The sequence below is a fragment of the Coenobita brevimanus genome, chromosome 4, assembly GCF_032717465.1.
Source record: "Coenobita brevimanus isolate Jiangsu-jjx chromosome 4, ASM3271746v2, whole genome shotgun sequence".
Lineage (NCBI taxonomy): Eukaryota > Metazoa > Arthropoda > Malacostraca > Decapoda > Coenobitidae > Coenobita > Coenobita brevimanus.
Window position 1 is genome coordinate 1,349,837 of NC_136957.1, and position 23,511 is coordinate 1,373,347.

Below are 23,511 nucleotides of genomic sequence, written 5' to 3' on the forward strand. Positions count from 1 at the left end.
GTGAGAGAGCTGTGAGAGGCCAAGGATGAGATGGGGGAATGGAGTGGAGAGGTATATGAGAGAGGGGTGTGTGAGCTGGGAGCAGGGCAGTGAAATGGCGGGGGACAGGGCGACACGGAGACAATTTGTTTGTGGCCACCCCTTATGGGATTAAGGCGTCTGGCAGTAGATAGATAGATAGAGAAAACTGTATCTTAATGGATTGTCAGGTTGACGTGATATTTTATGAATGGGCAGCTGCCGTACATGTGAGAGTGAATGGAGAGTTATGTGAGGAATTATCAAGTTGATACTGGCGTTCACATGACGCAGGAATAACAGGGCGCCTATTGCCACATGTTAAGGTTACCTATTTATCTATTGCCATAAGGGGTGGCCACAAACAAATCACCTCCATGTTGCCCTGTCCCCTGCCATTTCATTGCCCTGCTCCCAGCTCACACCCCCCTCTCTCATATACCTCTCCACTCCATCCCATCTCCTTGGCCTCCCTCTCCCTCTTCCTCCCCTCCACCTCACTCACATACACTCTCCTCATCAGTCTCTCATTCTGGTGAGAAAAAAAAGAGTGGATGTGAGGCTACAAAGATTTAACAAACATGTGAGAAAAGAATAGACAGGATTATCTCCCACCCTCCACACCATCCAGGAAGGGAGGGAGGCAGGAAGAAAGGTAGGGAAGTGTTTTTAAAATGATCAAGCATTAGAATTTTTATAGGAAAGGGAGAAGCTGTGCATTAAATAATCACTAATGTACACTTATAAATAAATAAAGTTTCAATATGTAAGTGTCTGACCCATAGGGCATGATTTATTTATTTATTTATTTTTTTATAGCCAAGATTGAGGTCATAGTAACAGACATTTACAGGAAGTCATGCATTACCAGCAGATTCCCTTTGACCTTGTCTGTTTTATCTACCTGTATCTATCTGTATAACTTACCAGACACGTTAATCCTTCAAGGGGTGGCCACAGACAAATCGCCTCCATGTCACTCTGTCTTCTGCCCTTCACAAATCCTCTGATATCTCTCACCACTCCATCCCACCATCTTAGCCTTAGTTTCCCCTAATACCTCACTCATACAGTCTCCTGGTCAGTCTCATTCTCTGTTCTCCACATGACTGAACCATCACAGAGTATTTCTCGTAACATTTTCAGTCACATCCACATCACAGTGCTTGTCACCTTCATCATTTGTCGTTGTTTTTCCATGTAATTCCACAGGCACCTCTCATATACCTCTTTTTCACTCCACATGCTCCTCTCAGATAACATTTTTTCACTCTTTGCCACTCTTCCACTGCTCTCACCCTTGACCTGTGTCCTTTCACCAGGGATGAGACCAGCATGTTAACCCTGTGGAGGAGTCTGGTACTACCCAAGCTTGAATAATAGTTCCGTAGCAAGAGGGGAAGATCCTGCCACATCAATGGATATTTCACAAACGTGTTAACCTGCACCGTAGAAGCCTTCAAGCCGAAATCAGATGCCTTCCTGCGAAAGATGGGAGACACACCACCTCTTGCCACATACTGCGACAGGCTAGGGTATTTGCAAGAATATATTGATGCCACGGCACTGCATAACTGAGGCTTAGTGGCTGAGATCTCCATAGGGTGTCATAAGGTAAGGCTAAGCTTCACTTCCATATGATAGAGAAGGGATCATTGTACTGTAATAAAGTTTCTCCCTCATTCTCTCTATCTCTATCTGTTTATCTATCTACTTGTCTTTTTTTCTCTCTCTTTGTCTTTCTAAGCTCACTTCCCTATTCCTTTTGACCTTCTGCTATCTCATATTCTCCATCAGCTCTGCCTACACAGTGTCAGTCATCAGTAAACTCCATGTAGGGTTATTGCCTTGGGTGTGCTGTGTGGCAGATCATCTGTGCTGCACCATCTATCTATCTATCTATAGCCCGACGCCCTTATCCCGCAAAGGGTGGCCACAGACAAAACGCCTCCAAGTTGCTCTGTCACCCACCATTTTACTGCCCTCCCCTCAGCTCACACCCCCCTCCCGCGTATATCACTCAACTCCATCCCTCCACCTCATCCTTGGTCTCTGCACCATACTGTCACATATAAACAGACTGTCAGGATTATAAAATGAAAGCAAAAAAACTTATATTTATGGAGGGGTAAACAGCACCCTTAGAAACCAAACTGTTTGTGCAGGTACATGGCCGAAAATTCTGGTCAGTACCTGGTGTGACTAGTTTCGTTTTTGAAGGCTCCAACGTGCATGTGTCAGCCTTGGTCACCTAATGGTGGCTCTCCATGCTGCTCAATCTCTGGCAGCCTCCGTGTTAGTCCCTTAACCCTGAGGTCACACTTAATGATCTTGTCCCAGGTCCTTTTTGCTGTACCCCTTGCAACCCCACCCCTAAAATTAACTCTTCTCACTTTCTGCACCCAGTTATCATCCCCCATCCTCTCCACATGCCCAAACCATCTCAATCTACCTCTCCTCATCACAACACCAATACACTCCAGTCCCACCCCACCTCTCAACTCTTCTGTCGTAAACCTAGCTACCCCAGGCCTTGCACTCAGGGATGCACTGCACATCCACCTAATCATTGCCATTTCTGTACATTTAAGCCTGTGAATATCCTCTTCCTTTGCTGCACAGGTCTCACTACCATACAGCATTACACTCATAGCACATGTTGCATACAAAAACCCCTTAGCTCATGTGAAATCTTTTGTGATTGAAAGTGTTTAGAGAAGTGCTTTGACGTGGTTTGGCCAAGTGGAAAGGATGGAGAATGAGAGACTGGCTAGTAGAGTGTATGAAAGTTAGACTGGCTGAAAGAGTGTGTAAGAGTCTGAGTAGCTGGAAGAGTTTTTTTTTTTTTTTATGCGAGGAAGAAGGAACCACAATCTGAGCCCACATTAATGTTCCTTCCAAGAAAGAAACAAAAACAATACAAAAGAGATCCAAATTCAAGATCCGTTCATTTCGAGGTGGAAGGGGAGACCAAGAATGAGATGGAGGGATGGAGTGGCGAGATGTATGAGACAGAGGAGTGTGAGTTAGAGAAGGGTAAACCAAGTAGAAGAGGACAGGGCAACATGGAGATCTGTTTGAGTCAGGTAGAGGGGGAGACCAAGGATGAGATGGAGTGGAGAGAGATCGGAGAGCGGATGTTGAGTTGCAGGGAGGTCAGTGAAATAGCAGAGGACAGGGCAATATGGAGATTTGTTTGTGGTCACCCCTAATGGGATTAAGGCGTCTTGCAACAGATAGACAGACATCAGATGAGTTAAAGCTAAGGACTAACCCCCCAATGTTGCACAAATGAACCTGTGTGTGTGTGCAAATTTTAAGGGTACAAATAAATGAGAAAAGTAATCTTGAAGTATAAACACACCCTCAGTAGTTGACTAAATTATACCCAGCAAGGAGATATCATGTAGATGGTTAGTTCTGCACTTTGTAAGGTAAAAATACAGAAGTGATTTTTTTTTTTTTTTTTCTGTCTTTGTATGCCCACCATGTCATATATAATTAGGGATTTTTTAGTTTCATCATGTAAGTTGATTATTGTTGCAACAGGAGTTAGGGTATAAAAATGTACATGAAAACATTATTGTGATGAGGATTGATAGATTGAGATGGTTTGGGCATGTGGAGAGGATGGAAGATGACAACTGGTATGGTGAGAGATGTTGATGAAGAGTTGAGAGGAAGGATGGAACTGGAGTGTATTGATGTTGTGATGAGGAGGGGTAGCTTGAGACGGTTTGGGCATGTGGAGAGGATGAAAGATGACAACTGGGTGTGGAGGGAGGTGTGAACGTTGAGGGTAGAGTTGGGAGGAAGGATCGGACCAAAGTGTATTGGTGTTGTGATAAGGAGGGGTTGATTGAGATGGTTTGGGCATGTGGGGAGGATGGAGGATGGCAGTTGGGTGGGGAAAGTGAGAAGTATGAATGTCAGGTAGGGTTGTGAGAGGCAGACTGAAAAAGACCTGGGACGAGGTTATAGAGTGTGACCTCGGGGATAAGGGACAGAATAGGGAGGCTGCCAGAGATCAAGTAATGTGGAGAGTTGCCATTAGGTGACCAAGGCGAATGTATGCAATCAGGTTGGAGCATTTATAAACAATATGATATGACATAATCTTATTGCACTTGCACTTGCTAGTATGATGGTTTAAGTGTATTAAGGGGTAAATCTACCAGGCATTGCCCCCTTTTGTGTGTGTGTGTGTGTGTGTGTGTGTGTGTGTGAGAGAGAGAGAGAGAGAGTGCTGAGTCTGCTCCTGAATGTTGTTAAGTCTGATTCCTTTATTTGTTTTGAAAGACATTAATTCAGTCTATGGTGACATTTTTTCTTTTTTCACTCTGTAATATGTAAACTCTCAAATGCAAGAGTTAACCATTACATTCAGTACTTCATGTATGCAACAGGTCAACTCTGGAACTGTCTTTGTATTTCCTACTGTCTGTGATCTTTAGTGTTTTAAATACAGTGTGTCCAGGCATCTTGAAATGATTGGGTCTTGAATATGGCTTCTGTTATTGTGTCTTTATTTTTTCTTGGAGGGAACAATCTTGTGGGCTTGTAGCCTTGTGTTCCTTCTGTGCATTAAAAAAAAAAAAAGTATCACTCTATTGCCAGACGCCTCCAGGGGTGGCCACAAACAAATTGCCTCCATGTCACCCTGTTGTTGTCCCCAAATGATACTGTTCTTGATGCCACCAGATACATTTCTTACCAGGTAAACTTAAGGTTCAGAAGGAAAGGACTAATTGTGTAATATATTTTTCAGGTGCGTGAGTTGATTGTCAGCCGTGGAAGCTGCCTAGAGAGAGGCAGAAAGAAGAGGAGGAGGAATCCCCAGCTAACTTGAAACTGTAATGGACGTTAACCCCAACACCTGCCCTGTACGATGTGGTAAGTGTGTGAATGTGATGCCTCTTTGTTCTTGTGTTTGCTTCAGGCCCATCAGGATAGGAATCTTTGTGTGTGTGTGTGTGTGTGTGTGTGTGTGTGTGTGCATGTGTGTGTGCGTGCACTTATAGTGAAGGTGTGTGTGGCATGTTACCATAGGGCACGTCTGGTTTTGTTGCTTTCATCTTGGTTTGTTTACCTGTGGGTGAAGCGATGAAAGTGAATCAAAAGGTAGATTCTGAAATATAGTGGACTTTAGACTGATGTTGCTCTTCTCCTGCAGTCCACCATCCTATCTCTCTGTCTATCTATTACCAGACGCCTTAATTCCGTAAGGGTTGTCCACAAACAAATCGCCTCCATGTCGCCCTGTCCCCCGCCATTTCACTGCCCTGGTCCCAGCTCACACCCCTCTCTCTCATATACCTCTCCACTCCATTCCTCCATCTCATCCTTGGCCTCCCCCTCCCTCTCCTCCCCTCCACCTCACTCACATACATTATCTTCATTAGCCTCTCACTCTTCATCCTCTCCACCATCCTCCGTATTTGTGGGTTGAGGGAGGTTGTATATTAGTGTCACCAGGTGAAGGCATCCCTCTGTAGCGGCAGTTCTTTTTTTATTTTAATTTACACAGTTGGTGGATTTATACAAACCAAGGATGAACATTTTTTTTTTTTTCCATCATCCTCCATGCAGAGATAAGGAAGGTGTTGAGGGATGTTTAAATACCTGGGCAGCTCCACCACTCTCACACATCATTAGGAAGTGGAGGGATGGTATGGGGCACAAGGGCTTAAGGGTAACTGCAGATAAAACAAAAGTGATGATATCTAGGATTGGTGGCAGTACTGTCAAAGACGAGGGAGAGTGGCCATGTGCAGTTTGACACGAGGGCATGGGAAGTAATTCCATCTTGTGCGGTGTTTGTGATAAATGGGGGTGCAAGAGATGTAGTGCTGTCAGAGGTATACTGTGAGATACTGCTGATTTTATGTGTACGGCGTGTCGGGGAGAGCAGATGGAGATTGTCAGGCGTGAAAGGATTGATCTTGCTAGTGAATCTCTTGAGTGTGTGGAAGAGTTTTGTTGTTTGGGAAACATGTTGTGTGCTGGAGGTGGGGCTGGAGCTAGTTCTGTGACTAGGGTGAGAAGTGGTTGGAAGAAGTTCAGGGAGCTCTTGCCTCTCATGACATTGAGAGGACTCTCCCTACGTGCTAAGAGGTCTTTGTATGCAGCATGTGTTAGGAGTATTATGCTGTATGGTAATGAGACCTGAGCATTAAAGGAGGAGGATATTCGCAGCTTAGACGTACAGAAATGACAATGATTAGGTGGATGAGTAGTGCGTCCCTGTGTGCAAGGTCTGAGGGGGCTGGGTTTACGATGGAAGAGTTGAGAGGTAGGATGGGACTGAAATGTATTGGTGTTGTGATGAGCAGAGGTAAATTGAGATGGTTTGGGCATGTGGAGAGGATGGGGGATGATAATTGGGTGAGGATGGTGAGAAATGTTAATATTGGGGGTGGGGTTATGAGGGGTAGACCGAGAAAGACATGGGACGAGGTCATTAAGTGTGACCTCAGGGTTAAGAGACTGAACAGGGAGGCTGCAATAGATCGTGCAGCATGGAGAGCCGCCATTAGGTGACCAAGGCCGACTCATGCAAGCATGTTGGAGCCTTTAAAAATGAAACGATTATTATTATTACTGTTATTATTACTATTATTATTATTTATTATTATTATTACTACAGACTTCGCAAATTCTTACTGCCATGTAATTAAACCTTACTGTTCCCAGGTTATATTGTTCTTGCTGCTAACCAGATACTTTTGTTAATCAAGGTTTGGAAGGAAAGGACTAATGTGTACTATTTTTTCAGGTGTGTTAATTGACCCAGCTGTGGAAACTGCCAACAGAGACGAAGAAAGGGGAGAAGAAAACCACAACCAGCTGCCAAATTAATACCAACCAGCTGCCCAATCACGGTAATACCAACCATTTGCCTCCACTCTCAGGTAAGCGTCCTATTGTGACTTTTTTGAATTATGCCAAAGGGACCTGTAGTATGGGGCCTTCTGCTCCTGTCATAATATACTTGCTACCACCAGACTCTTTCATTTATATTAGGAGACGGCCATCATTGTGAAGGAATCTATCTACTACCCAGTTTCCCACTATCTATCTGTTTAAACTGCCATCTGTCCTTATTCAGTGCTGAGTTGTAACAAAAGATTAACATGGGAATAAAGCCAGTCATGAAGAGTTCGGTAAATAATGCAGAGCCGTCGGAATTTCTTGTTCTGCTGGGAATAAGGAAGTACTTGAGGGACTATAACCAAGGAATTGAGCCAGACAGATGATGTAAAATGGATTTGTTCATCTTAGGTCTTGTGTACTAGTAGTAGTTCAACCCCAGGCACAGCAGAACATTATCCCAGTGGACTGCAGGCTGAGTTACCCTTCTGTAGTCCATCATTCTCCTCTTGCGGGATAGGTGTGGCATTGAGAAGTGTAAATGTAGTCAGGCAACCCTTCCCCCCCCATCCAGCACCAATACACTAGGGGTTAATTAAGATCCATATTGAACTCCTCCACAGACAAAAGGATTAAGTTTGAACACACTTGAGATCATCTCCTAAAACCTTGCCTTATTTTCAGGGTCCATCTGTGTTACTCAGGCTGCTGTTCCTGCGATTGCTGAGTTGGTGCTGCCGTGCTGGCATTGATCCTGGTGGTGCTGCTGTGCTGGTGTTAATCCTGGTGGTGCTGCCGTGCTGGCGTTGATCCTGGTGGTGCTGCCGTGCTGGTGTTGATCCTGGTGGTGCTGCTGTGCTGGTGTTAATCCTGGTGGTGCTGCTGTGCTGGTGTTAATCCTGGTGGTGCTGCCGTGCTGGTGTTGATCCTGGTGGTGCTGCCTGCTGGAGCCGGCGGTGCTGTCTCAATTTTTCTCTTCATGCAGTGGCTGTACCCAAGGGTGGTTGGGGTTTATCGTTAACGTAATGCCACTCGGGGATGAGTGTGGCTTGTCACTCTCATCTTGAATGTCGGGACCAACTTGCCCGGCCCTGGGCTCCTTCGCTGCTCATAGAGTGATACAAGATTGTGTGGTGAATGTTGAAAAATACTCAGTGGCCTCAAAACTCGGGAAATACCTGTGATAGATATAGAGGTTCCCAGTGCCGTTGATCCTGAAAACCTTTCTTCATCTCAGTTCCTTCTACTACAACTACAGCTACAACCACCCGTCTGAAATGTGAGTTAGAAAATTTTTGGATGGTCCACCTTGACTTGGCAGAGAGTTTTGTCCTTGGCAGCCTAATTTCATCAGCCAGAAGCAGAGTAAGACAAGGCTAGCAATACTGTGGCTCTGCATCCTTTCCAGTTCACTTTTAAGCCAAGTTGAGATGGACAGAGTATAACAGTTGCTCCCTTACTTACGATATTTTAATAGAGAACTCCTGATCTCATCGTTGGGTGGGAAGAGGAGTCAGGAATGATGATGATAATGCCTAATGATGATTTTAATTATGATCAGTGGCAGTGCTGGGCTGCATAACTAGATCATTCCACCACTAGGGTATACAAGACCAGTTAACTTAGTCTAGGTACTGATTTTACTTGCCTATTGATGACGACGACGATGATTGATGATAGAATAGTTAGTGCTAGGCTCCAAAACTAGATCATTCCACCACTAGGATATAGAAGGCCAGTTAACTTAGTCTAGGTGCTGATTTTACTGGCCAATCAACGACGACATTGATTGATGATAAGCTATGATGATGCAGTGCCAGGAGTCAATCCCTGGCACTATCAGGCTGGCAACCACACAGCCGAATGAAATCTCAAGCCGGTAAGTGTTTCATCTCAACAGCAATTCTTCTTAGCTCTTGTTCGTAAGTGGGAGAGCAACTGTCTTTATTCCAGCTAACACCAGATGGTTTTATTCAACTGAGAGTGATGCATTGGGGGTCTAAGGATAATAATGAGCTTTATTTTTAACTTATTTTCATCTTAAATGTCAGGACCAACTTGCCTAGCCCCGGGTTCTTACGCTCCTCTGTGGGGCGATGTGGGATTGGATGATGGCTGATTGGATGGATTTTCAACTTATTTATATTCGTCTGTGCTCAATTATCATACTTCTTGCACCGTAACGTGGCCTGGGATTTGTCCATTCACCTGCTTTTTTCATATATCTCTGTGGTAGAATAACACAGTACTACATGTCTACATCCATCCCACTGCACTTCTTCATGACTAGCATTCTGCTTGATAAACTATTGCTAAGATGTTTATTTTATGCCTGGGTAGAGTAACAAGAGTACAGTAAGTAAATGCCCCAGGTTTACCAGTAGCAGATAGTTTTGAAACCTTTCCCCTGCACTTCATGATTAGCATGTCTCCTTGCTAAGGTGTTGCCTCAGCTCAGCAATATTTCAAGCTGATAGATAAAGTACACAGATAGGTAAACACTACACAGATACACATAGATAGTAGCTATATTGCAGTAAGTGTTAGCTAGATGGATATACTGCAAGAATTTTGTGATGGAAAGGTTCCTCATGTTATTTTTTATGCCTTTGCTAGTAGTGTTTCTCTCAGTTGAACAGTGTCTGGTGTTAGTTCAGTCAAAGTGGCTTGTCTTCTTTGTGGCTGGGGTGATTTCCTAACGTGATTTCTTAGCAAGCCTCCTGAGCCACCTAGAAGACACCCAAGTGAATTATGCATATGATTATTGCTTGATTATTTTGTTGATGTTTGTATTGTAATTGATGCACAGTGGACAAATTTTATTATAGCCTATGGTTTGGCCAGTTGTTTGATACTTGTGTATATTGTTGCTATGTTGTCCATTTAAATCACCCACACCAATCAACCCTGCAGTTCTGGCGTTACTCATTGTTTACGAACCTCGGCCCGTCGATTCCCCTGTGTGGAAGTTGGAACGCTAAGTACCGGTATGTTTTTAAAAACAATTAACGCCAAGTCAGACTGAGGAGATTAAAGTTTTGCGCCGGCAGTAAATGAACGAAAAGTCTGCTTCGTAAAAATAAGCTTTAAAAATTGTGTGCCGAATTAGTTGCCATAATACTGTCGTGTAGTGTGGCCCCAAGTCCCTTTGCTACTAGTGGGGTTTTGGGGGATTGGGGATGCCTGGGGGGTTGGGTCAATACTTTTACAGCACACACAACCCACCATTGTGTGCCATGATATATATCCGTTTTGACATCGGTAATGGGGGCTGTCGGACAGTGAGAAGGAGTCCATCATTGCATATGTTGGAAGGATAAGTGGCACACAGGTGGATGATTATATAGGTAAACATGCACTCAGGCCTTGCTTGCAATAACCACGTTGTGGCCGTACAGTAAGGGGGCGGAATGCTCTATGAGGGGGTTGTGTTTGATGGCCGGTTTTTTTGTTTATTTTTTACGGCCTAGGCAATGCCTCAAGGATTGGGCATACGTTCTTAAGTGGATATTGCAAGCCAGACGTTGCACACTTTGTTCACATCTATCAGATGCTGGACCTCACAATCACAGCCACCCAGTCATTCACCAATTTTTTGTTTCCCCATTTTGTGAAGAGACCTGGGACTAGCTACTGACTAATTTAATACCGGATATTGCCACATCCAGCTGGAGCGCCTTAACTCTTTACACCACCACGTGACTGTCTAGTTGTATATTACCACCAAGTGTAGTAATTTATATCCTGGGTAGCCAGAAGCCACTTGGCTTGTCACTCATGATAGTCACGAGATGTCCACTTTGATTAGTAATTGTATCAAACAACCAGTTTCTTTACCTGCTGCCGTCAGCTCTGAAAGAAGACATCTTCGCCAGATTCGAGTAAAGCGACTAAGGTTATGGACAACTGGCCAGCCGTACACAACCATGGGCTATGAAATGTTTTGCATAAATCCTGTCCTGAGCATGAGCAAAGTATGTAGACACTTCTCTGCCAGCTGTAGGAATGGAAGGTGTTGTTTGAAATATTTTATGTGGTAAGGACTGCACGTCAACGTTACTATTCTTTCCTAGTCCACCATTCTCCTGTATGGGGATAGTAAAGGAACTGAAGGTTGTTATTTTAATCTGACATGCAATATCTGATCATTGCCATATGAAGGTGTCTGTTCCAGGCATCAGGAAAACAGGCAACAGAAGGAACGTTACCCTCTAGTCATTTGGGGAAGAGTGGTAAATATGAAATACAAGTTAGTGCTGGCAGAGTATTGTTGGCATACTTTTGCACATGCCTGTACATCACAAACAGATGCAGTTAAGTCCTGGTTATGTGCCACAGATGCTAAAAAATACAGGGTGGTTCATATATAACATGTCTGATCCCATGTGTTTTGTTGTTGCATTTTGAACCATACCTTACCCCATCCTTAGGTGGGAAGAAGAGGCTGGGATGATGATGATGACGTTTGCAGTGATGATTTTAATAATAATGAATGATGATTATTATATTGATTTTGATTATTTGATGATTGATATGGTGGAGGCTCAGTCGGCTTTACCATCACTACCCTGCATCATTTTCTGTTTCCCATAACCCTTTCTTACTATCACCCTTTCTTACTTGATAGTGATTGCTTGTTTGCATCCATTGGTTGCATTTTTTTATCAAGTAATTTAATATCTCCTCTTGCATTTGCTTCAGTAATTGCTTAAAGTTCACTCATTTTGGTAAGAAGAGATTTTTACCCTCCACTGACTTTTATCTATTGCCAGACATCTCAGTCGCATAAGGGGAGGCCACAAACAAGTTAACTCCATGTCATTCTGTTATCTGCTATTTGACTGCCCTCTCTCCAACTCACACCTCCTTCCCTTGTATCTCTCCACTCCAGTCTTCCGTCTCTGCCATGGTCTCTCCTCGTCTTCACATCATACACATACCTTCTAGTCATTCTCTCATTCCCCATCCTCTACATGGCCAAACTATCTCAAAGTATTTCTCCTAATAGCACCACAGCACTTTTCCACTTCCTCATTTGTATATCTGTCTGTCCATAAAACTCCACACATTCCCCAGGTCATTTCCACTGCTCTCACTCTTGTGCCCTTCCAGCAGGATCTAAGCCTCATTTCTCAACGTCTTATCACAGCTTTCAGTGATCCAGCAACCTTTCTACCCTGCTGTACCCATTCAAGTACATCCTTCCATCCTCACTCATCACTCTAAAGTACTTGGATGCACCTTCATTATCTATTTCCTCACCATCCAGTCTCACTCTGTATGCTGTGATTTCCCTCAAGACCATAACTTTACCCATACGTATATTCTCTTTAGGATTCTGTTTCTTACATCCTCAGACTCCTGCACCAAGCCTTGCAGTTCACATTCATCACAATACAGTATCATCAGCAAGCAACAGCTCAGGAAGTTTCCACATCTTACCCTCCCTCACTAGATACCAGTATATTCACATTCCTTCCTATTACCTGTCTTATAGCTTCATCCATATACAAATTGAAGAGCCACTGAGACATGACATGCAGAAAGACGACACACACAGACATGACACACAGATTCATTTCCCTCACGTCACTGGCAGAATAAGATAGCACTGTGGCCCAACATCCTTTCCATAGCACTTCTTCATGACTAGCACCATATTAGTCATGTTTCAACTAGCAGTTACAAAGGAATGATGGTAATTTAATACCCAGTTAAACGGAGCATAATTAAGTTGTCAAAATACGTGCTTCCCCCATACCCGCAGACTGAGCTGACAACACCAGATATATATGGGCAGCCCTGTATTTTGGTTTAGTAAATTGTGGGCTGCTGTTGCTGTGGTCCTGTATTCCTGGCTAAGTAGGACAGTGGCAGGTGTTTGGATATGCCTTTGTAGTAGTGCTGTAATCAAACCACTTCTCTGAACCAACACAGCATCAATTTCAGCATTTTTGCCAGTACAGTATTTGCTGCCTAAGTAAAACAGTGTCAGTTGGTTGTAGCTTATCTGTGTGTGCTAATCATCTACCTTCTTGAATGAGATGTGGCTAAATGAGCTATGAAACTTTGCTAAGGATATATGCGTGTCATTTTCCAGAGTAAACTCCTGAAAGATGTACACACGTCTGAAGAATATTAGAGGATAATCTTGGTTGTAAGAATTTTGGAGCTCCTATTGCCTCTTTTCTTTGATTAAATTCCAGTATTTAGTTTCTCCAGCATTGACTCTGATTCTTAGTAATTAAAATGAGCCAGGGACCACCACAACAGCAGGTATTATCAGCCCAAAAGATCGTAAATAACTGTGGCAAATAAAAGGACTCTGCAAAAAAGCCATAGTGCTTGTTTACCCAACAATAAAAATGGGTGTTTTGTATCTATTATCCCTCCTGAACTGTTGATGTTGGCTGTTGTATTTGTACGCCAATTGTTATGCCCATTTTCTTGTTATATTTGCATTATTATTATTACCATGTCATTGTGTTGTACTGCACGGTCAGCCACAGGAAAAAATATGCTGAAAAAAATATGTACTCTTGTCCTTCTTTGGTTGATTGTAATTGGCAACAGGTCAACTTGAATTTATTTTTCTCAGTCTCTATTTCCCTCTGCCTGTGACCTCCAGTCTTGTAAATGCAGTGTGTGCAGGAATTTCAGATGTAAGATATCTTGCATTTGGCTCTCTTTTGTGTATTATTTCTTGCACTCTTCAGTTTCTGCTTCTCTGCATTAAAAAGAAAAATGTATTGTCCTAAATAGCACTGAGATTTTAAAACTAACAAGCATCCTTAGTTAACGACCATTTATGTCAAAGGTTGATGAGCAACTTGAGTCGTTTCCCTTCATTTATATCCAAGAATAACAATCCTTCTGAGTTTATTCCCCTCATTAAACATAGCAGTGGATTCCCTTCATTTAGGTGAGAGATTAACGAGATTTTTCCCTGCATATATACAAACATTTATCGTTAATACGATTTATGTTTTTTATATTATTTTTCCTGTGGCTGACTTATGTTTTATATATTGATGTGGGAGTGTTTTTTGGGGTCTTTATTTCTGTTGATTTATTCTATAGTCAGTTTGCTTCACCTGACAGAGATTCATAATCGTTAGCTTCATGGTCAAGTGTAGTCAGACTGGAGAGTTAATTTGACTAGTAACCAAGGAGACTCATCCGTACCCCATCACTAAAGCATACTGAATTTTATACATAAATGATTTAGTACTGAAGTGATAAAAGTTGCCTTGTTTGGTCAGATGGAAATAAACTGACTATAGTTATATGTTGAATTGGAATATGTTATACTCTAATCGGTACGTGGGAAAATGTGCCACGTGTATGAAATTTTATAACTATATGGATTAGGGCGTCAGGCTATAGATAGATTGATAGATAGGTAGGGAGAGATCCTAGGGTGCCCATAGACTAAACTATTTTGATATATCTCGTCCTATCACACAGTCATTGGCCATATTTTCCTACGCATGAGCAAGAACCAATTTGCCTGTCAGGTCTCTATCGTCTGTCAACCCAGGGCATCTCAGAAATCAGCAGTATTATGTGTTGAGCAGATAATTTTGTGCAGTATGCCTAGCCCTGGCTTCCTACGCTCCTTATGGGGTGACAGGATTGGATGATGGCAGACGATGTTGTATAAAGTTGCAAGGTCTCCAACATCACAGCCAATGGTTGATACGATTTTAGAATTACTATCGTTATGCTGATTCTTAGGTTCTGCTGCTGATATTTCTCCTTCATTGTTGCGTTTTCTTGGTCTGTGTATCGCTTGGGTGTTTGTGATGGTGTTGATGTCTGTTGGGTTGGGTTGTGGTGGTTTATGATTAGAGAGAGCAAGGATGTGTGATGTCCTCATGGTTTTGTGTGTGTGTGTGTGTGTGTGTGTGTGTAAGATACGAGGATTTGAATGGTAAGTGAATGAGTGTATGAGCCATTTCATTGGGCTTGCAGTTAGTTTCACTCTCTCTTGGGTTTCCTCTTTGCTTTATGGGCCCTGTGCATTTTATCCATGTGTAAAAAAACTAAATAAACAGGTTAGGAGTGACTGCTTGAAAAAGAAAAAGAAAATGGTTACGATGATTGAAAAATAATTGGTTATGAAGATGATGATGATGATGATTATTAGTCCACTTTACTAGGCATGGTACTGATAGTTGGCCCCTTAATGCTTGTTTATTCTTCGTTCTTTGCTCCCATCTCAAATATTTCTGTCATGAGAGATAGAGAGAGACCCTGTTGTTGTTGTGCTAAAATCATTACATGCCTCTGACCCTCCTATCACCTGTATTGGCCGTCATAACCTTCCCTTCCAGCAAATTAATTCTCATGATAAATTGAATTCCTTTGTCAGTGGATGATAAACCTATTATATCAAAATTATGCTGTTTTGAAGAATATTTGCTATGTATTAGTAAATCTTGGCTTGTAATCCCACTTGACTGACTACAGAAACCCTGGCAGCCTCAAAGGTATATGTTGAAGGATTGTCTGTTGTGGTAGTGTGGTGTGGTGTGTGGGAGGAGGCCTACACTGTGGTACATGTGGTGAGTGTTTGTAGTAGTGTGTTGTGGTGAGGGGGGGGAGGGGGAGGCCTTACACTGTGGTAAATGTGAGTGTGGTGTGGCAGGAAGCATTACACTGTGGGCATAGTGCATTGTGTGTGAGTTGTGTATTGTGTTGGCATTGAAGTAGAGAAAGATGATGATTGTGTTGAAGTCTGGGTATACTCATTTCACTCTAACTTGGCACAAATTTTCATGTTTTAGTAGTTTTTTTTTTAACGTGTCCCACTGGCAGAAACAAAACATTAGACCTGCTTTCACTCCATAGCTTTTCATTGTGACAGGCATCATATTTTAATGCGTGTTGACTGTATTCTTACAACTCGGCATTCATGAGAGAGCATAAGCCATTTTTAGACCAAGTTAGAGTTGTGTTTCTCAGGGTATGGTTGAGTCTGAAGGGTGGGTGTCTGGTGATGGTTTTTGAAGGTTTCCGTTGTATATCTAGGTAGTAGCTATGTACCGTCTGAAATAGTAGAAATAAAGTTTAAAAAGAAAGAAATAAAAAAAAGTGGATGACGGCCACAGCCACTTGGCGGACTGCACTTGGGCTACTGGACTGCACTTAGGCCACCGGTATTGCAGATGGTCGGAGTCAGTGACCTGTACTGTGAAATTCCATATGCTTTTCACAGCACAGTTCCTTTGGAATGGGGGCCGTTTTAAGGGGGTAGGAAGAAATATGTATCCTTCTGAAAAATAGTGTTGGGTATAGGATGAGAATAGGTTGTAAGTACTCTTTGTAATGTAAGTTCTTATTACATGCTTTCCATAGCTGTTCTTCAAAAGCAGCATCATATTTTAGTGCTTATATACTGTATTCTTACAATACAGCATCCATGAGAGAGAGCACAGGGCATTTTTAGATGAAGTTAGAGTAAAAAGAGAGAGAGAGTATAGGTTGTGTTTTTCTGGATGTGGTTGTGTCTGAAGGGTGGGTGTCTCATGATGGTTTGTGAAGGCTTCTGTTTGGCTGTAGTGGCCATGTGTATCTATGTAGTTGCTATGTACTGTCTGAAGTAGTAGAAATAAAGTTAGAAAAGGAAAAAAAAAAAAAAAAAAGTGGATGATGGCCACAGCCACTGGCGGATCTGCACCTCGGCTACAGGTATTGCAGGTGGACGGAGCCGGTGACCTGTACTGTGAAATTCCATATGTTTTTCACAGTATGGTTCTGTTGGAATGGGGTCCGTTTTAAGGGGGTAGGAAAGAAAATCCTTGTGAATTTTAGTGTTGGGTATAGGATGAGAATGTCTATCTATCTGTCTGCCTACTGCCATAATCCCGTAAAGGGGGGCCATTTGACTTTTATTTATGGGGAGGGGCACTAACCCTTCACCAACCCACTTGTTGACACATAGGGAGCACATATGGTTTGATTATATGGTTACCACCCAGCATTGTAAACAGTTTCTTGGCTTATAGATTTTTTTAAAGTACTTTTTGTAATGCAAGTTTTTATGACATGCCTTCCATAGCTCTTCTTCATAACCAGCATCGTATTTTAGTGTTTATATACTATGCTTACAACCCAGCATCCATGAGAGAGGCGATACGTTTGTGGCCATCCCGTACGGGGTTAAGGCGTCTGGCAATAGATAGATAGATAGATCCATGAGAGAGAGCACAAGGCATTTTTAGACAAAGTTAGAGTAAAGAGAGAGAGAGAGTAGGTGTATTGGTGTTTCTCTGGGTAGGGGTGTTTGTGAAGGGTGGGTGTCTGGTGATGGTGTTTGAAGAGTCCTGTTTGGCTGCAGATTTGTGGATGTCTGTAGTGGCCTTGTGTGTATAGGTAGCCAGGTACAGTGTGAAATAATAAAAATAAAGTACTGTATATATATATATTTATTTATAAAAAAAGCTGTGTACACTCTGAAATAATAAAGTACTGGAATAAAAAATAAATAAATAAAAAATAAGAGGTTGACGGCCACAGCCATCGGCGGACTGCGACAAGTGCAGGTGGTCGGAGCCGATGACCTGTACTGTGAAATTCCATGTATTTTCACAGCACAGTTCCTTCTGAATGGGGGCCGTTTTAGGGGCGAGAAAAAAAGTATTGACTACATCTTGTAAAATGTAGTGCTGGCGTGCAGTGTTGTAGGCTTTGAATGGCTGTAGTGGCTAGGTAGGCAGTATGTACAGGACAAATTATTAACAGAAAAAAAATGAAATAAGAACAAAAGGAGGAAAAATAAAAATGGCTGCACATTTTATTTGGATTTAGGTAACTTTCTAATTTGGGGCAGTGGTCAAGTAATAGGTCTGGTACAACTTCCTTGGTGGTTTGAATGGCCGTAATGCTTTTATGTTCCTCTGACAAAGTGGGGCCAGACTGGAGGGTCAGTTGAACTAGCAATCAAGGAGACTCATTCCTGTCTCAGTACTAAAAATTTCACTGTTTCATGGGATTAGTTATTATGAAGAGGTACCTAGTGAGGTTGGGGGGAGGAGGCAGCCTTATAACTCTGTGGAGGTCTTGTTGGGTTGTGGTGGTGGTTTATGTGTTCGTGTTTTTCTGCATTGAGAGTCCTCTTGTTGTTCTGTGTCTGTGTGTTTAGCCACGAGGGATTGTTAACAGGCACTGAGAACACCAACTGGTATTGTAGTGGTGTTGGTCTGGAATAGGAAAGTCCTGGAGTTGATAATTTTGAAGCACTTATGTAGGGAGAAATATGTGAGGTAGTCAGGATTCCAGGGGCTTAAATGGTCAGTGAGTGAGCATCTAGCCCTTTTCACTGGACACGGCCTGGTTATATCAGTGCCACCACCTGAAGGTGTCTGCCCTGCACTGCAATTTTATAACAATTGGGTGCGTAAGGTGAGAAGTGTGAATTTCGGGGGTAGGGTTGTGAGGCAGACTGGAAAGAAAATACGAGACAAGGTCATAGGGTGGCTGCCAGAGATTGAGCAGTATAGACAGCCACCATTAGGTGACTATGGCCAATGAATGCATGTTGGAGCCTTCATGAATGGTACGATACGAATGATATAAAAATACTGAACTGTTTCTACAGGCCCATCATGTACACCTAGGTAAATATATGCATAGCTTTGAAATACTGTATATATAAACACATCATCTAAGATCTAGTGGCACATTTTCCACACAGTTAAAAACAGAATATGTGTAAATTGTGAGTTTTGTTTGTGTATAATGCCAGCAGTAAGTAATTCCTCATTTAATAATTGATATATATTCCTGTAAATTGCTGATTGCGTGAAGTTAGGGTCGGGTCCCAGCAAGAGGGACTTTTTCTCCAGCATTTAAGGATCATATGCAAGACAGAACTAGCTAGCAAGATTTATTTGTGTTAAATATAAAAAAATTATATTTTTTAGATGAATTAACATTGATCTTTCACAGCAGACCTTTGAGATTAATTAAGAAGTTTGTGAAAAGTGTATTTTTGAGTGACATTAAGAGAGAGACTGTGCTTAGTAAAAGTATCTTAAATGAGGAATTACTGATAGGGGTTTGCCAGTAAATTATTATTATTATTATTATTATTATTTGGCCAACAAGCAGTTTTTGAAGCATAAACTAATGATACCCCTTGCTGGCATTAATATTACAAAGGAAAACAAAGTTGAGTGTTTATTCTCTGTGTGTTTTAGTACTTCATATAGTTAAGTATTGTATTAGGCTTCCTCTTCTCCTCCTCGTTGTTCTTCCCTTCCTTCCTCTTCCTCCCCGTACTGTATTAGGCTTCCTCTTCTCCTTGTAGTTCTTTTCCTCTTCTTCCTCCTCCTCCTCATTCTTTTCTTCCTTCCTCCTCCTCCTCCTCATTCTTTTCTTCCTTCCTCCTCCTCATTCTTTTCTTCCTTCCTCCTCCTCATTCTTTTCTTCCTTCCTCCTCCTCATTCTTTTCTTCCTTCCTCCTCCTCATTCTTTTCTTCCTTCCTCCTCCTCATTCTTTTCTTCCTTCCTCCTCCTCATTCTTTTCTTCCTTCCTCCTCCTCATTCTTTTCTTCCTTCCTCCTCCTCCTCCTCATTCTTTTCTTCCTTCCTCCTCCTCCTCCTCATTCTTTTCTTCCTTCCTCCTCCTCCTCCTCATTCTTTTCTTCCTTCCTCCTCCTCCTCCTCATTCTTTTCTTCCTTCCTCCTCCTCCTCCTCATTCTTTTCTTCCTTCCTCCTCCTCCTCCTCATTCTTTTCTTCCTTCCTCCTCCTCCTCCTCATTCTTTTCTTCCTTCCTCCTCCTCCTCCTCATTCTTTTCTTCCTTCCTCCTCCTCCTCCTCATTCTTTTCTTCCTTCCTCCTCCTCCTCTTTTTGTATTATGCTTCCTCTCCTCCTCTTCCCCCTCTTATTGTATTAGGCCTTCTCTTCTCCTCGTTCTTCTCTCCCTTTTCTTCTTTCCTCTTCCTCCCCTCTTCCTAACCTTACCACCCTGCAACCCGCCCTACCAGGTGTCCCTTGCTCTTCCTGTCATCCTTGTCCTGTCCTTCCATCCCTGTTCTGTCAACCATGTCCTGTCCTTCCACCCCTGTCCTGCCATCACTTACCTGCCCTGCACCCTTGCACTTTCCTTCCCTCCCCTACACCCATGCAATACACTGTACAGCCATGCCCTCCCCTACACCCTTGCAATATGCAGCATGCCCTCCCCTACACCCTTGCTATTCCCTCCCCTGCCATGCCCTCCCCTACACCCTTGCTATTCCCTCCCCTGCCCTGCCACCCCTGGCCTGCCCTGCCCTGCCCTGCCATCCTTGGCCTGTCCTCCCCTCCTTGCTATTCTTACCCTGTGTCCTGCTGTTCTTGCCTAGGGTGTCCTGCCCTTCCATATCTGCTATTTTTTTCCTGTGTGTGTCCTGCCCTTCTATCTCTTGCTGTATCCTGCTTGTCTTGCCTTGCTATGACCTGCCTTGTCATTTGTGCTCTGTCCTGCCCTGTTGTGTCCTTCCATCATCTATGCTCTGTCCTGCTTTGCCCTGCCCAGTCATCTGTGCTATGTCCTTCCATCATGTGTCATGTCCTGCTGTTCTTGCCCTGTCATCTGTGCTGTGTCCTTCCCTGTCATTGTGCCCTATCCTTCCCTGTCATGTGCTATGTCCTGCTGTGTCCTTCCTTGTCTTGTGTGTTATGTCCTGCTGTCCTTCCTCTGTCCTGCTCCATGTGTCTTGTTTTGTTTGTTTTTAATATATGTTTCTTGTATTCTTTAATGTCTTTGTATATTGTCCTTTTAAGTTCATAATTTTTTCTAAGTGCTAAATTTTGAATATAAGTTATTTATATGTGTATAGTACTTTGAAAAATATCAGAAAAAGAATACCACTAGACATGAATAGTATGAAGTGATGTCTCCTTCATACTATTCATGTCTATTGGTATTTTCTTTCTGATATTTTTCAAAGTACTATACATATATAAGTACTATACATATAATAAGTAATATACAAAAAAGGTATATGTATATAATAAAGACATGGTAAATTACATTGGTTTTATTTCCACTAAGATACATTTAAGTGAAGAAGGTGAAAAAAAAAACTATCTCGATAAATCGGCCAGAGAAATAAGGACTGGGAACCCTAAGGGAGGGTTGCCAGTCCGTATTTTCGTGGCCGATTTATCGAGATAGGTTCTGCGCCCTACCCCAAGATGCTTCCAAGACCGTGCCCTTCAAATCACTGTGTAGATGCCATGTCTTGTATTGCTCTGCCCAGCTAATGCCAGGCAGAGCTATACAAGAACACATGGCATACAACAGAGTGATCAAAAGGGCTACTTAACATGCATTGCTAAACACGGTGTGCACCACGCAACGTTGTGTTTGCTAAGGCATGTTAAAGCGGAAGCAATTGGACCATTAATCAACATAACATACAGTATACAAAAGACATGAGCCAATTAACCCCTTCAGTATGAGGACATTTTATTCCTGCTGATGCCACACGATTTTATTCAGCTTGGGGTGCGATCTCATACTGGAGGGGACATAGCCTCCCTTCAGTATAAGAGCCCCTTCCTAAACTGAGTAAAATCGTCTGGCAGCAGCAAGAATAAAATCATCTGGGACACAGCAACAATACACTGAGAAAAGATGTAACAGTACTGAAGAGTAAAAAATACCAACATGGACTGGTTGTGATGCATGTTAAATAGCAACAAAATCACATTCCACTGAACAATATTTACTCTTCACTAACTTGGCCCAATTTTTCATTCTTTTCCAGCTGTGTCACATAAGAGTAACTCGAGGCACAGAAACGGAATGCTATTACTCATAATCCTTTTCACACTGTGCCTACTATCCTGTTTTAAGAAAGTTACAACTCATAATTCAGGCTGGAAAGATTTAAAATTTTAGGCCAAGCTAAAGTTCAGAGTATAATCTCAAGCAAACAAATACAACTGTAAAAATATATAATGGCCATATTACTATAACAATGTGAAAGTGTGGACATGCTATATCTACCTATAGCCAGACACCTTCATCCTGTGAGGGTACATATCTCCTCCCTGTCCACTGCCATCTACCTGCCCTCCCCCCAGATTACACCCCCCCCCTTATCATATACCTCTCCATATCTATCTCATCCTCAGACCAGCTCCCCCCCCCCCTGCCTCTCCCCCCACCTCACTCACATACACCCTCCTGTTGAAGTTTCCTACTCTCCATTCCACCAACTTACATCCCCTCCCCTATCCCTCCATTTTCCTCACACTCACCTAGTTGGTCTTTCACACACCCCAACTTACACCCTCCTCTCCTCTCCATCTCTATCTCATCCTCAGCTCCCCCCCACCTCACATACACTCTCCTGATTATGTTTCCTACTCTCCATTCCCCCAACTTACACCCCGCTCTCATATATATCTCCACTCCATCCCTCCATCTCATCCTCAGTCTCCACCTCACTCACATACACTCTCAGAATTAATCTTCCTACACTCCTCAACTTACACCCTCCTCTCTCATGCACCTCTCCACTCCATCCTTCCACCTCACTCACATACACTCTAGTCTCCTACTCCACTCCCCCCCCCCCTCTAACTTACACCCCCTCTCTCATATACTGTACCTCTCCACCCCATCCCTCCATCTCATCCTCAGTCTCCCCCTGCCACTTTCCCCACCTCCACCTCACTCACACAAACCCCTACTTAGTCTCACTCTCCATCCCCCCCCCCCCACTTACACCTCCCTCTCATACCTCTATTCCATCCCTCCACCTCACTCTCATACTCCACCCCCAACTACACCCTCATCTCCTATATACCTCCACTCATTCCTCCATCTCATCCTCAGTCTCCCCCTCCCTCTTACCCCACATCCACCTTACTCACATACACTCCTAGTTTGTTTCTCTCTCCATCCCATTTCAATTTACAACATCCTCTACTCAATCCCTCAGTTTCCCTCCCCCCCCCCTCCACCTCACACACATCAGGGCCAGTTCACACTACACGGTTCGTCTCCGTACGGCTTTCATACGTTAATTTTTTCGAAATCAATGGGGCTGTTCACACTATATTTTCCGTTTATTGTTCATATTTCGTGTGCCTTTCACTCGTACGGATCAGCTACGTTTGGAAGAAATCTCTAATGAAGGAAACGTATACGTATGGAAACGCTCCGTACCTCCACCGATCAGTGTGAACATCGATACGTATCAGTCACGGTGTGTTTACAGACGACAGAGGACAACTTTAGCCTGTCACTGCTTTTGCCCGTGAACAGTACTATAAGCAGTCATGAGTGACGAGAAGTTATTAGAACTGGTCAGAGGCTACGAGGAACTATATGACATGGGCAACAGAAAATACGATAACCATGTGAAAGAAAAAATATGGAAATTAATAGGAGAGGGATTGGAAAAATTGGTTAAGATATTTAAATATTTCACTATTTTATTATAACAGTGTGACGAATAGCATTTTATCCTTCATCCTATTCATTACCATTCATAGGGTATCTCTTAACACCTTATCCATTACCATTCACAGGTTCTCCCAACATCCTGTTCATACCCATTGCTAGGTTCTCTCTCAACCCTCTTTACGCCCATGGAAGAGAACCAGTGGGACTTC